Raw genomic sequence first — 16224 nt, 5'->3', positions numbered from 1 at the left:
AGAGAATTGAAATTGCGTTACTCTCAGGCCCTTGGTGCATACAGTTAACATTTAAGACACTGACAGTAGACGTTCAAATACGGATAAATACAGTTTAAACATATGTACATACAACTATACAGATATACAAATGAGGACATTTGTAGAAAAATAAAGAGATAAAGTGGCATAAGGCACATGGCGCAGAGAGTGCAAACCAGTTAAATAAAACAAAACTCTGCAGATATGTGTATGTGTATACAGGGCTCCAAACTGCGACTAAAATGGTCGCATTTGCGACCAAAAATATTAATTTGCGAGTGAAATTTTTGTTGAGGTCGCCACTGGCGACTATATATAATTTGCATGAAAGGACTTTTTTCCCGATTGTTTTGCGCTCACATCTTTTGTTATGTTCACGTATTAAACTTACATAAGAAGATGCGCATCAAAGTTTTACTGGAAAAGAGTTTCAAACAGTCCTCGTCTCTGCCGCACACAGTCTGCTGAACGCAGTGAGAGAGACCTGAAAGGTGATAATATAAACACCCCGCGTCCACACGGTCCGTGTATGCGTCCGGATCGCGCGAGCGGAGAGTATCGCACTTAATGCTCAGGCGCGATCTCTTTAGCACCTCAGTTAAAGCAGCAAGTGAACCCATTATATATTTCGATTTACTACTATAGTATGAAATGAACATGATCAAAAGGTAGGCAATAAGAAAACCTATAGTACAACTTACTGAAATGTTTTATGTAAAAGCTCATTCAGTGTTTCAAACTGAGGAAATGTATAAAGCTTGTAAACATTGCATTGTAATACATTTACCTCAGAATAACCACTCAGTGTCCATAAACTCATCAGTTAGCTAGAAAAATAACTATAAAGAGGAGCGTTTTGCTATATTTATGCGCTGTTGCATATTAATATTTTTACTTATTGTGTTGTACATGATTCAACTCCTCCTATAAAATTGCATTTTACTAATGAAGAAAAACAGACTGAATGTGTGAAAGACCTGACAACATTTATAGGATGCACTGCACTCAGTTGCCAAGTGAGGCTTATAGTCCATGATATTGGTACAGATTCTGTGTAACGAACAATTCTTTGTGACTGTATATTTCAAGTTGTAAAAGACATTTAATTCACACTTTAAGTGAACCTTAGTCCCCCGGTCGACCTGATCATCTACAAGATGGATTAAAATGCTGATGAAGCCTAGAAAAGATAAGACATAAACACATGACAAAATGATTGAAATGTTAAAATAGGGGGGGGGGAAATAAAATGATAATAATAAAATAAACCACTTTTATTCTGTGGCACCTAAAAAAATAATTTGGCGCCTAAGTTTTTCTTTTATAGGAGCCAATGGCTCCTTACTCGATTTTTTTTGTCTGGAGCCCTGGTATAGAGTATATATAGTGCAAGAGGAACTTATCAGTCTGAAGACATTGTAGAAAAATAAAAAAGGAGATAAAGTGGCATAAGGCACATGGCGCAGAGAGTGCAAACCAGTTAAATAAAACAAAACTGTGCAGATATATGTGTAGTGCAAGAAGAGCTTATCAGTCTGTCAACGTGACAAGAGAACAGTCTTTTATCAGACTATCTGAAGAGGTAGTTTGCAGTCAATGCTGGATGAGGTAGTGATCAGTCCAATGCTGCACAAGTGACAGGTGCTGGTCACAGTTTTTAAGTGGGCGGGGGTGGGGGGGTCGCAGTATTAGTGTTCAGTGTTGCATGGGGTAAAAGAGGGGAGGGGGGGCAAGGACGGGAGGGAGTTCAGCTTCCTGACAGCCTGATGTATGAAGCTGTCCTTCAGTCTGCTGGTCCTCGCCTGGAGACTCCGCAGTCTCCTCCCTGATGGCAGCAGACTGTGTCGGGTGGGTGGGATCACCTGCAATGCATGTGTGCAATGTATGTGTATGCTCCTGAAATAAAAGTTCAAAAAGATGCATTGTTTTTGTTAATATGACTCCCCATATACAGACTATTTTAAGGGTATAATCAAGTATTTAAGCTTTTTCCCATGGTCTAGAGTTAAAAACAAAAATCGCAACACAGCAATATCGAATCGCAATACTTGTAGATTCGTAATTCTTAAAAAAAATCTCAATACATATCGTATTGGCACCCAAGTATCGTGATAGTATCAAATCGGGAGGTAGGGTATATCGTCCCATCTCTAAAATATATTAGAAGAATGTAGAATGCAAAAGCATTGAAATGTAATTTTTTTTCCCCTCCTATCTCCTCTATTTTTTCCATAACCATCATCTCCCTTTATAGTGCGGATGGGTCACGTTTTTCGAATATTTAATTAGTTGATTTAATTATAGAATATCAAATAGTTTGTGCGATTATTGTCTTAAAAAATTTCCCCATGTTTTCCGTGCTGATGTGGTGGCGACTCGTTCATGTAAGCAGAGGGTGGTGCTGCCATTAACGCACCTAAAAGTTGTCAAAGACAACAGAACAACGCATTCTCACGCACACACTGTAGACTTGCGTGGCATAAAAAAAGACTTGCGTAGCATGTAACGGTTACAGTAACTTGGGACGATGGCAAATACATTAGTTCCAAGTGGGCCACAAAGAGGTGTGGCTGAATCCGTATTCAGAAAGGTGCGGGAAACAAATCATGCGTTCTATGGTGCCACTAAAGGAACATGGTTAGCCGCTAGCTAGCGGTAGCCTGTTACATTACAGTACATAACATTTCACTTACCACATAAACGGAGCAAAGAGAGATGACTGATAGGATGATGGCGAATGATGTGCAAATGCTGAGCACCACTGGCAAACATCTAATCTTGTAAAATGTGTTGTAAGTACTGCCTACTGCTGCTCTGTACGTTTGATAAGCTATTTCAATGCCCCGTATATTAATAACGGCTCCCTGATGCCCACTGTTTATATACAGTATAATTACCCAATGATATAATTGCGACAGAAGATACTGAAGTATATTTTTCCTCCCATCTAGTACCTATTCCCTTTAGGGGTTCCATTTTTTTCATTGGAAATGTCCTAGCCTTATGAGCAGTTGATTTATACGAATCGATGGACTGTTATGTTAATAAGTGCCGTCATTCGGTTATGTTTATTATATCAATATGTTTCAGCAGGTTACAATCATTATATGGCTCGAGTTAAGGTAGCCTATCTTCTAAATTAAACAGTTACATATTGAAAGCGTGAATCCCGTCTCTCTCCCTCTCTCTCTGTTTATGGGTGTTTGTTTATGCATGCAGGGGAGGAGTGTGATTTTAGAATAATAATCGAATAATGTTATTGTTACAATATTTTTATTTTATTAATTTTATTATAATATACAGCGAATATTATTTTTGCTTGGAATGCCCATCCCTACTTTATAGAAAAGGAGTTTATTCTCTGAATAAATAAAAATAATCCTTATTGCAATAACTGTTGTACTCTTGACTTTACTGAGTGAGCAACAGTTTACATTTAGAAACTGGACAAAGAAATTCCCAGGCAGCATGCCATTGATGGAGTGGCTTCCATTCCAAGTTTTTACACGCTTTGGACTCTGCCAATTGGAAGCCATGCTGATTTTCATTTAACCTTTATTTAACCAGGCAAGTTAATTAAGAACAAGTTCTTATTTACAATAACAGCTGATGCTGGGGGTTTGATCATTTGTATAGCAAAATAACCTATATGCCATTCCACACAGAACAATTATATCATTAAATGTGCTAAATTCAGTATAATGAGGTGTCACTCAAAGGTTCTTTATTTTTTGATTCATGACAGGTTGTTATATGAAAGTCGCAGTATGTGAATCAGTTGACTGTGCAAAAGTGTATACAGCATTTGTTCTCTTATATAGATATTTCATGTGTCAACTGCAGGGGTGAACACCAGGCGTGGAGGAATCTTTTGCTTAAATCTGGTCTGCCAGCTGGAAAAGAGAAGTAGAGTTTCGATAGATGGTGACTAGGGAGCCTCCCCAGCATGCACGTACAGCATGTCTTCTGTCTCTGTTTTTACTCCCCCAAATTCCATGAACCCCACACACACAAGAAATGAAAGGAAAGCTTAAGGGAAGGTGCGATGCTTTGCAACACTTTGACCCACTAATTCTGTCCTGCGTGAGTAGCAAACCACCATGAGCAGCACATATGGAAACACCCCTCATATGTTTCTGAATTCACTAGACCTCCTCAAAGGCTAGATGGGAACTATGCCTGTAGTCCTTTCTACCTGTGAGTCTGTTTGATGCTGCTTTACAAGGCATGGTTCGCGGGCCTTGAGAGTTCTAACATTTGGGAAAAATTAACCATCGCTCTTTGGTAAAACACTTAGCATTTTTTGTATTTGTATTTACTTTGATACGTTTGGGCTATTAATAAATACAACCTAATTGGTTTGGAATCTAAAATGCATTTGCATTCAAAATATACATTGAGCTAGTGGTGTCACGGTATCAAAATTTCAGTATTCGGTACCAATACCAGTTCTCGGTACCAATTTCGGTGCCAAAGCAAAACACAAAAACATGCTAATAAAAAACCCCCCACTAATTTTATTAATAAAGTTAAACAAAAATAAACTGTACAAAAATCAATGCCATTCTTTATTGTTTCAAGTTTTTCCACAAGTAATAAAATTATGAAAAAAGTAAAAGCAAAAACCGGGTTGACTGGGTACTCGGTAGGGTTGTTCGGTTCCGGTTTTTTTGGAGTCGACTCCGACTCCCGACTCCTAATTTTGGAGTCGGTGGAATCGACTCCTCGACTCCATTTACTTTGAATTAAAATAGGGTCAGGATTCAGAAGGTGCGTCTCAATATGCTTCCTCGTTTCCTCACTTCTCGCTCGTATGTCCTACGACCCTGAAACCGATCGAGCTCCGCTCTCATGTAGGACATCTAAATTCTTTAATTCCACCGGGAGGAGGGCGAGGAACGAGGAGGCTTCCTGAGGAGTCAAGAGCGAGGATACAAATGTTTCCTATACTAAAATGTTTAACCAACTAAACCTTATAAATCCCCCTCCTTTTCACATCGCAGCTTCTTCAAATCATATTTAAGTGTGCAATATGTTAGTATTAATCATTAAACTTGTAAAAGCAGACTTGTTTTAGACAGTGTATTTATCTATTTATTAAAACAGACCCAACAGAAAAAAACTATCTATACATTATTGTTCTTTGTTTTCCTGGCATTACTTATTTTTTCCTCTCATTTCTTTATCTTTTTGTTTTAATTTCTGTATCTTTACATTCATTATAATCTTTTCGTTATAATGAACTGTTGCTGTGTTGAACTTGAAAAAAACACTCGACACTGGGAGTCGATTCCTGACCTGGAATCGATTCCGACACTAGGGCTAGTGAGAGTCGAGGAATCGACTCTTTTGGAGTCGACTCCCCATCTCTAGTACTCGGTACCACCGGTACTTAAAGAAACCTGGTACAGTGATGTTTTAATTTTTTTAGGACCGACTTGGTACTGAAGTATCTGGTCTTTTGACAACACTACATTGAGCGTCATGGTGCATTCACACCAGACGCGAATGAAGCATTAAGTGCGAGTGATTTACATGTGAAGTCAATGCAAAGACACGAATAGACATCCTGCGGCGCAAATTGAGCGTTTCAGGCATTTGACGAGTTGAAAAATCTGAACTTTGGCGGATATTTGCGCCACGTTAACCAATCAGGAGCTTGCTCTAGTAGTGACGTGATTACGACGTAGCGAGCGGAGGGAGAAATCCGAACAATGGAGGACAAAATAATCGTCGCTGTATGTGGACACCCGGAGCTGTTATATGCTATTGTAAATACACTCACAATAGTATAGTAAAAAAATTGTTATTTATATGTCAGCCATTTCGCAACGAAACTGGAGCCGCCTGGCAGAAGCCCCTCCCTGACGCGAATTCGCGTCTGTTGTGAAGCGAATTTCACGCACGAATGAAGCGAGTAAACTAAAATGTTCAAGCGTCCAACTACACGCGAATAGCGCGATTTATTTGCGTAAGTCGCGTCTGGTGTGAACGCATTGTTAGTCCCATTGTATTAAGTAATCATCAACATTCAGTCAGATATACTGAACAGAAACTGCTTTTTATGCTCATTGAACTTGCCTCCTATGTGGAAAACGTGAATGATGAGATGTTAATATGGGTACCAAACTAAAACCAAATTAAAAAAGAAAAAAATTCTGTTTCTTATATTCCGAAAGGAAACCATTTTAAAATGATTTGAGAAGCGAGTTGTGTAGTTTGCCTGATCCTACTCAATCAATGCAGAAGAGATGTATGGAATCCAATATGAGATGTTTGTAATCACTTACTCCTGACTAGGGATGCACGATATTATGGCTTTAAATGTAAATAATGGTATCGGCCCGATATGAAGAATTATGATGATATGTCTTGCCGATAAGATGATTACGTTAACTCACATGTGCTCTGGGTTTGTTAGTGATTGATCACGTCAGCAGTGTGGCTCATTCTTGAAGCAAAGTTTTGTCTGAATGACGATTAGATTCACTCTTTTGGATTGCTGCTTTTAATCTGTGGGAGCGATAGAGTGACCAGTAATAGCACATGCAGCGGCAGCCTCCCCCAGGTCCTAAAGCCCACTCTGTAAGGAGTTTTAATCTGAGTTTTAACGCTGTTGGCCTATTTCTAATTAAATTAAAAGTAAAATAGCCTACACAAATAACATTTAGACTGTTTCTGATAGTTGCAGTAATGGATGTCTCATAAAATGAGTATGTTTCTGATTTAAAGGTCAGAAGCTATAGCTTACATAAAAATAAAATAAATCACTAACATGACATGAATATTGTAAATTACATAATTTTATACTTATTTATTCATGTGTAATATGTTTTCTTTTTTAAACAAATCATAAGCTCTAAAAGATTTTCAGAATTTTTACAGCTCTTTTGCTTTAGACCATTTACAAATGTTAAATCTTAAAATAAAATGTTAGGGTTAGCACTGCATCTTTCTGGGAAAAAAAACAGCGATTTGATTTATATATATATATATATATATATATATATATATATATATATATATATATATATATATATATATATATATATATATATATATATATATATATATATATATATAATATATATAAATATTATATATATATATATATATATATATATATATAATAGTTTATTTATAGTTATTTTCAATGCTTCAATGTACTGTCAAAAAAATATATATATTATTTATTTAATTCTAACAAACAAGTTCTTGTTAAAAACTAACCAAAATGAAAAATATGTTGCTTATAATTTCTGCACAGGAGAGACTTGGTGTTGTTTCCAAACAAAAGGAAATGTATCTGTATCGGGCAAAATGAGTTGAAAAATATTGGGATATCGGCAAAAATCCAATATTGTGCATCCCTGGTAAAAGCTTTGTAAAAGTAATATATTTACTAGATTCTTGAAGATGTATCAGGCCTTTTCTCTCCAGAGAAATGACGTGTTCCAGAACTTGCTTGGAATGATCTGATTTGTGTTTGAATGGGTCATGTGACTGGAAAGGAGATGATGATGATCTCTGTGTTCTTAAAGGGATTACAGCATTGCTCGTATCTATCTTCTGTTATGAGGGACACTGGGTCCTCCAGGTCAGAAGGGATAAGGATAAAACCCCAGATCTCTTGTGACATCACAGGGATGTTGCTATAGAGAACAAACACCAATACATACACGCAGATCTTTTGTAGTCCGCAAAACCAAGTTTCTTCTTGTATGTCGGAGTTTTGGTGTTTATATCATCTTGTTTTAGATTTTGCAAACACTGTAATAAAGTTTAGGATTTTAGAGACTCCTGATTGAGAGTGAAATGCCTCTCTGAAGTCTAGAGGATATTATTGATGTTCATCTGGACATAAGCATTAATTCAGCCTTGTGAAGTTAAGTTTTATCTGATCTTAATCAAAAATGTAAGTTGGTATTCTCTGTTTTAGAATGGCACCCATTGAATATATCAGAATGTGATTTCTAATTTTGTGGAGATGAATAATGATTTTGTTAGTCTATGTTTGCCTTCATTTGGAAATGCTATAATCGAGTTTTACATCCAGCTTTCCGTGTGGTTTTGCAAATAGCATATGCTTGCATTATTTCTGTTGGAAATCAAAGGATTGAGTCCTCTTCATGTGGTATGGTTTTGCCCTTTAAATGCTTCCTTATGCGTATCTTATGCCTGGTAACAAATTGCACACTACACTTACATGCAGTGCAACATGTGCATGTGTGCTTGTGTTTAACACACATTAAAGGGTTACTCCACCCCAAAATGGAAATTTTGTCATTGATCACTTACCTCCATGTCGTTCCAAACCCATAAAAGCTTTGTTCGTCTTCACAATTTAAGATATTTTAGATGAAAACCGGGAGGCTTGTGACTGTCCCATTGACTGCCAAGTAATTAACACTGTCAAGGCCCAGAAAAGTATGAAAAGCATCGTCAGGATAGTCCATCTGCCATCAGTGGTTCAATCTGAATTGTATGATGCAATGAGAATACTTTTTATACGCAAAGAAAATAAAAATAACGACTTTTTTTTCAACAATTCATCTCCTCTCTGTCTCTCCGGGTCACTGTAGCGCCATTTTGGAGATTATCCAATGGACTCAAACTGCGTACGTTCTTCTGTATCAGCCGCAACACTTCGTTTTTGTTAATAAATGTTATGTAAGCAAGTCATTGTAACGTACTGTTTTATTGTTGTTGTGCTTTTTAATGAAGAATAACAAAAAGGGAAAGGTGTATAGATATAAGCAAAACAGACAATTATCTTTTCTTGTAAAACGTGACACCAAGATCGCAAATTTGAAAGTTAAAGTGCACGAAAAAAGGAATTCCTGTTGACAAAATTTAAATCACAAATAATACTGATGAAAAAGAACGGGTTGAATGTTGAACATTTTTGTTACCATATAACTATAAACTATGATAAAAGTTAATCAGTATGCATTGATTAATCAAATGTTTTAGCAAAAAAATTAAAAATAAATTGCGACCAAATTATGTGCTCGTGCGACCAACTGAGAAAATTAGTCGCAAAAGTGCGACCAGTGGAAAGAATGAGTCTAGAGCCCTGCACTTTAGTATAGGAAATTGAACCAGCCCTGGTCTTGCCAGTTTAGTGTCTTGCTGTAATCAGTATGCATGTTTGTTTTGGTCATGGTGACCTTATCCTAGTGCAGCATGATCTTTGCATGCTGTTAAAGGTAATAATTGTCACTCAATTTTACAACCTGTTTTTAAAAATAAGCACACTAGGGTTTTCACTTGGTGTTCTTATATCTCATTTGGCAGAGCAGGATGCTGGCCAAAGTCGTAAGAGTTCGAATTAGAGAGAACACATTGACTGTGTATCTTGCTTTGAATAGAAGTGTATATAAAATATGCAAATAAATTGTGCAAATGTAGCCTAAATGTTATATTCAAAAAACGTTTCTTGTAGGTATTGAGGGCAGTTGACTGGACAAATGTTGATGTTAAATTTGTTAGTAAATTTTGGTTTGGCTTTCCTATTTGGGTCACTTTGTTGCATGAACATTCAATTGCTCATCTTATTTTATAAATCACCTCTGTCCAAGGGACATCTTTGAAGCAACCACTTGCATGCCATTGGCTGACTTTTCGTATCTTGGTTGTCAGTTTGAAAAAGGGTTTGTCAGCGCATTGCAAAGATTTTGTCATTGTAATTATTATTATTTTTTTTTTAATGTCAGTTTTACTCCAGATGTTTACTTTTATGAAAAACCTTCAATATGTGGCTGAAAAGTTACTGTCATCAAAACATTGTTGTGGTGATCCTCTTCAAAATGTTGTTAAGCAGACATTTAAATTCTGGGTATGGCACCTGTTATCTCAGCTCCCAGGAATCTTTACTCTGATGTCCAACCTTATAAAGTTACATGGCAAAGAAATGTGCGTATGATTAATTATTTTCTTCCAGCTAATTATTTAATCCAGTTGTAAAAGGCAAGACCTTTCTGAGAAGCTCTCTTTTTTTTTTTTTTTAGAGGATGAGCATGTTTCAAAACAAGTCCCCAGTTATCTTTAACTCCCTACCCTTTTCATTTCGGATCTGGCTAAATTTATTAGGTGACAGCTGGCAGAAGTATATTTAGAACACAGGTGGCCATGAAACCCTTCCTGCCCTGCAGTTCCACTCCAGTCAAGTGCAGAACCGAGGCAGAACAAAGCCTGCCCAGTCCTCAAAACACTCTCACCCATCAAGTGCAGGTTCAGCACCACCAACAGGAAGACACCTGCAGACCTGTTCAATAAAATAACACCTCCTGCACTCTTTGAGTAGTGGCCATGTGATTCAAAATGTATTTGGTTTTCTGTCCAAACGAAATCCTAAAATATATGTGTGAGAGTGTTAATATGTCTGGTCGTTTTGGATCTTAAAAAGTTTAAACAAGATCATATTGAAATTTTCACAAGGCAAAACTAATGACCCCAGCTGTGCTGCCAAGGCATGATCTAGAACAGGGGTGGGGAACGTTGATCATGGAGGGCCACTCTCCTGCAGAGTTTAGCTCCAACCCTGAAAAAACCTGAAAAAAAAAACCGAACTGCATCCTGAAGACCTTGATTAGCTTTTACTGCCCATTGGCATTAGCGGAGCGTGCCACGGGAGCCCTTGTGCAGAGGTTACTTGAGCACAGCTGAGTGGGGCAGAGGGGAAGTGTTCCGTATCAATTATTACAATTAATAAACATTGCCTTCATTTAGCAGCTGAAGTTGTAGAAGTTCTGTTCATAGCTCCCTGAAAACTTTTGAACCTGAGGTAATTAGATTCTGGAGAGTTCTAGTAAATGTTAGACGTTTATTTGTCCTCTTGTGATTAGGGTTGTTTGTATAAAATAATTGGCTTAGAATGCTGTAATGCTTAGGCTGTTGAAAATACCTGTTTGGTTCAGGTTAAGAACAGTCTGCTGGGTAAACAATCAGTGGACGATTCCAGAGCCCAAGAGTTCCAGATTGTTCACTGTGGCAGTTGAGCTCTTTATCAACATGGAAAGCAGCCTAGGCCACTTGTATCACCTTTTTTTTTTTTTTTTTAATATAAAGGGCTATCACTGGGGGTCAAGAGGTAGAGTCTGCTTAGTGGAAAGGGTGTCCATTAGGGGTGTAACGATACATATTGAACCATTCGGCTTAAAATGTGTGAAAAATAATGTTCTCAGTGCCACTGTGCTCAACAAGGCAGCCCAAACGACATAACAGACAACATGTTGTCTGCCCTGCGATAACCTGATGATCTTGTATCGACGATAGCCAGAGATATTGTCGAAAACATCAGTTATTGGCAATATTAGAGTATTTGGCATTTCCAATTATTGTAGGCCTGTTACATTCAAATTTTTATTAGGCCTATTATTACTATGAAGTTACTTTTATTATTAAATTAAAATTACAATTAATTTGCCCTGCAATAATTACCACATAACTGACCCTCTGCAAAGATGAGATTAGGCTATTTAGGGTAAACGTATCTATTAAGCTCACCAAAATCTACACTGAGACATTTTTAGTACACAAGATATTGGTTTCAGTACAAAAAGTTATGTTAAAATAAAATAATCTCTCACACAAAAATATTTAATTTTATTTTAAATGACAAAAGCATTTCAATTAAGATATACATTAGGGATGTCAATCTTCGATAATTTCCACAATCGATCGTCGTTTAAATTAACGATCAATTAATCGTTAACCTTAATATATGCAGTAGCATATAGTCACCGGCATGACAGGATGTGCAAATGCCACTCAAAACGCCAGCTTCCTCACCCGAATGAAAAGGGTTTTTAGTCTAAATAAAAGGCTAGTAGCAGGACTGTAAAATGAATGGATGTGATTATGATCATTTGATAAAATAAAGAGAGCGCGCCAAAGTTACGCACGGGATCATTATACTTTGTGGGCTGTTTCATATTCTGTCACAGAGACTGCTGAATGCGCCTTTTTAAATGGTTTCATGATGATCGTTGTTTTATTTTAAAACATCGTCGCAATGTTTGCAATTGACATTATCGGGATTTAAAATAAAATTATCCTAAATGCAAGTATGGCACGTGGGGCTGTGACGTGCGGTCAGGGATCCGTTTCCAAAACACACGTTGCCACGCATTGCAATGGAAAAACACACTGTTACCCATTTGAAACATTTCAATGCGAGTATTACGACAAAAGTGAGGTACAAAGCTTTGTTAATAAGATAAATAATTGGTTAGCAGGCAAATGTTACAACGACCATGCTTTTGGATTCATGCCGTTCGAGTGCATACATTTAAATCAAGCTGTATGCGGCATTGTTTATTTTATTGTTTATTGTTTATTGTATCACTGTTTTCGCATCTCTTACTGTGATAAACGTGGGGGGAAATGAAAGATTTTGTGGCCATGAATTATGAATTCGTTACTATGACTTAAATTGCTCCCACATTTAAATTCATGGGTTTTCTAGGGAACAAATTAATGAAACCTGGACAGTGGCCACAAATTAATGTCGTAGGAACGAATTAACAAGTTGTATGAATGAATAGCCAATAGTATCTGTCCTGCTTGCGTGCGCGCAGCCCTGTCAAAGCGAAGTGCCCGATATGCAACAATTATCTAGGGAAAATATAATTGATCATGACTTATTTACTACATTTCAATACAAAATAACTTTGTATTGTATCTGTTTTAATGTACTTTTAAAGTTTGGATCACATTAAAAGCGTAGTTTGTACATTAGTAAATTATTTTCGATCCAGCCCCTTCACCGTCACTCACAGATGTTTGCACGTGTTTTGCGCATGAGCCGCACGCACTCCAAAATGAACTGCTTAATCGACCATCAATAGCTGTTATCGATTATTGCTTATCGACAATTAATTGATCGTCGATTAATCGTTGACATCCCTAATATACATAATTAAATTTAAAAAGTCTGGCTGTGCTTAATGGGTTCATTTTTGTACCCTTTAAGCACACCCCTGTTCCCATTAAGCTCACATCATGTTTTATTAAAAAAAATCTTGTTTATTTTAAGGAATTTTTTTAAAGAATAATTGTAAAAATATATTTTTTGAAGGTACAGTCAATCACAAAAAAAAAAAAAAACAGAACACTAAAATCAAGCAACAAGGCATTCAAGTCGATCAGTTATTCATAGTGAAGTGTCATTTAAGCACATTGCAACATCTATACTAGTCCACTTTCAGCACATTCAAAAATAAAACATTTAATTCATGGGGATGAACATAAAAACTAGCCTCATTATGAAACCTCTTATTAAATGGTTGTTAACTTATCTATAGTCTCTTAAGGCTGGAATACACTACATGATTTTTGCCCTGATTTTCCACAGATTTACAGTCTGGAGAAGTTGATGCTAGTTGCCAAAGATCAGAGCCAGTCTGCAGATTTGAGTCGACTGATTCCATAGAAAATCGATTAACGTAACTTAAAGTGACAACCATCAGTTAATATTTAAAGTCTGTTTATGAAGTATTTACATAGTCATAGTCGCTCAACGTGGAAGAGCTTAAAGAGAGCACTCTGAGCTTAATGGGAGCAGCAACAATTTTTAATAAATTTAATGTAATATTTATTAAAAATGACAGGATTTTGCTAAATAAATAGTCTAGGTCATGTATTAAGTTCATACATATTTTAATATGAACAACTATTATTAACAATATCTATGAAATGATACTTTTCTAATTGATGTCACACTGAAGCTGATTTTCATAGTACTGTACCCTTTAAGCTCACCTTAAAATAAAATGAAATCTTAAAAAATTATAGCACTGTAACACGACAGACCAGCAGTAAACTGTACATTTATAATATTATGGCTGTAAAAGTACAAGCCAGTAATGCCTGTGAAGTAATATGTTAGCGTAGCACACAATCTTATCCAGCTAGTCAGCTAACTGTGTTCTGTAGCATCTGCGCTGTGTTGCTAAAACTATCTTTTGGATCTAATGTAATTATTTCCCACATCCAAGTTCCAGGTTATAATATGCAAAAGTCTGAACATTAATCTCTTAATTTTACAATAAGTAGGGAAACTTACCCAAAATAAAGGCTTAAATGTCTAAAAACCACACATTTAAGGGGCTCCTCTTTTGGTGAAAGTTTTTAGACAGCTTTCAAAATAGCCGCCAGACAGTGTGAACACATGGAGACCCATATCTCAGTGTGCAATGATCTGATTGACTTGAAATTATAGGAGGTATATTGTAACAAACATATCAATTGGTTAAGACATCAAGTAGGATAATAAATCATTTTTTTGTTTTTATAATCTGATCTCAAAAATGGAAGCGTGCTTAATAGGTACGTTTACCCTACTCCTCAATTAAAATGTCTTTTTAAAACAGGTCTATTGGGCTATACAACGAATTATAGTCCTGTAATTAAAATATTAACACTGCAGTCATCAATAAAAATCAATGAAATAAAAAGCACCGACTTTATTTCAAGCACCAACTTTCAAAAACAACCTGTTTAACACGAAATACGTTTCTTCCCCCTTTTTTTCACTATGTATGGGCCACAAGAGAAATATTAAAGGAATAAATGAAAACTGCTATAGCCCATATCGTTATCAGCATATGTTGAAGTAGATTCGTCTCTCGTCGTCTCTGAGAGAATAAGCGGCGTCAGATGCCGAAAGCTCCGTCTCAACTCCGCCATTCCGTTTTTACTTTCACTTTCTGCATAGTACTGAGATTAAGATGTTCACCAGCATAAATATTGCGCAAAGTTTGCACGTGGGCAAACGCGTGCTTGTGTGATAAACATTGGCTCACCTTCATGGTTTAAAACAGAAATATTTCCAATATTGCGACGTAACCAATTACCCTGCCCCGCGTATCGAATACGTACTGAACCGTGACACCACTGTGTCGTAACGAACCGAACCGTTACACCCCTAGTGTCCATCCATAAAAAAAATGTCCCAGGACCTGAGAATTTTCAACAGACCTTAAACATAAAATTTGTTTTATTTTAAGCTGTGTTTTTAATAAGAATTTGTTTTTTGTTTTCAAAATATTTCCAAATATATTTGTTTGTTCGTTCGGTCATTCATTCATTTCAGAATGTTTTAATTTCAGAAGGAATATTTATAATTCATTACAGATTGATTACACTATGTATATTTTATAATCATCAAAAATGTTTAATTCTAGAATGAATAATTTTTAATCATTCTAGAATGTTTAATATGCTGCTGAACAGCCTTCAGCTTTGACAATGTTCACAATATAGCTTTTCGTTTCATACTGCTTAAATAGATTCCTGCATGATTTTTCTCTCTGATTGTAATCTGCACTTTCTGCCATGGTGAGAGTTCTGGCCCAGATGAGTCATGTGTTGTGTTTGTTTGATCACTTGGAACACTTGCCCTGGATGATGTCATTTGCATTTAATCCTTCAATTAATTGGTCTTTTTGAACTCAAGCCAGGACTTCTGGGGAAAAAAAGGAGTGTCTATTGTGTAAACCTGTTTACAAACAAGCCTTTTTGATCACAGAGTCTAGTTAATTCTGGAGCTGTTGGTGAATGCTAGCACAGTAAGGTTGTTTCGTTCATTTTTCTCCTTCTCCGCTCCATGTTTGCTGTCTTAAATTTCTCTTAAGGAACAAAAATTACAGAGCAAAATAAAAAAAGATTGCCAGCAGTCCAGATTAGTGTACATTCATAGGTCGAAGTATCTATATTTACCCCAGAGCCAACAGAGCTCCTGTAAACACACTGCACTAGTGGGCAGAGAGGCCTATCCAACCTTCAAGCTTTATGTAAAAGGATTTGGCTCAAGATGTGCTAAGCCCTCAACAAGCGTGGCAGGGTAACTAAGGGGTGGCAGTCTGTGGTGAGTCTGTTTTCTTATCTGTATTAAATCCTATGTAACATGATTTACATGGTTTAGGTATCAGAGTGAAAACCTCATGAAGAAAAAAGTCGCTGTCTAAATTGAGGTTTCCTTTCCACTGTTGAGTAAATGTTCTGGTGCTGATCTCCTGCACATTTCTAAGGGACTAACGTTTTTGTATCAAAATAAAATCAAATCCAAACAACATTGAACCCCATTGACTTTTGTTGTATGAATGAAAAAAAGAGAGAAATAGATATGATAAATGTTAAAAAAGTTAGTCATCCAGCTTTAGAACAGCATGGGGAGAGTAAATGACACCATTTTAATTT

At 36.5% G+C, this 16224-nt stretch overlaps 1 protein-coding gene across 2 annotated transcripts in view; it reads left to right on the top strand.

Moving 5' to 3' along the window:
• The window catches only part of LOC306878155 (protein tyrosine phosphatase type IVA 3), a 46238-nt gene that overhangs the window by 17556 nt on the left and 12458 nt on the right, over window positions 1-16224 (top strand). The window contains exon 1 of one of the 2 annotated variants that reach the window (XM_079430317.1): window positions 15748-15892. The exons of the other annotated variant lie outside the window; for it this stretch is intronic. The gene's annotated coding sequence lies outside the window, so the exon portion shown is untranslated. Of the gene's footprint in view, window positions 1-15747; window positions 15893-16224 lie in introns of those variants that run through there. 2 annotated transcript variants of the gene reach the window in all.

Source organism: Barbus barbus (assembly GCF_936440315.1).
Source record: "Barbus barbus genome assembly, chromosome: 12".
Taxonomy (NCBI): Eukaryota; Metazoa; Chordata; class Actinopteri; order Cypriniformes; family Cyprinidae; genus Barbus; species Barbus barbus.
Note: the sequence above shows the minus strand (reverse complement) of the source record. Positions and strands in the feature narration are given on the sequence as shown.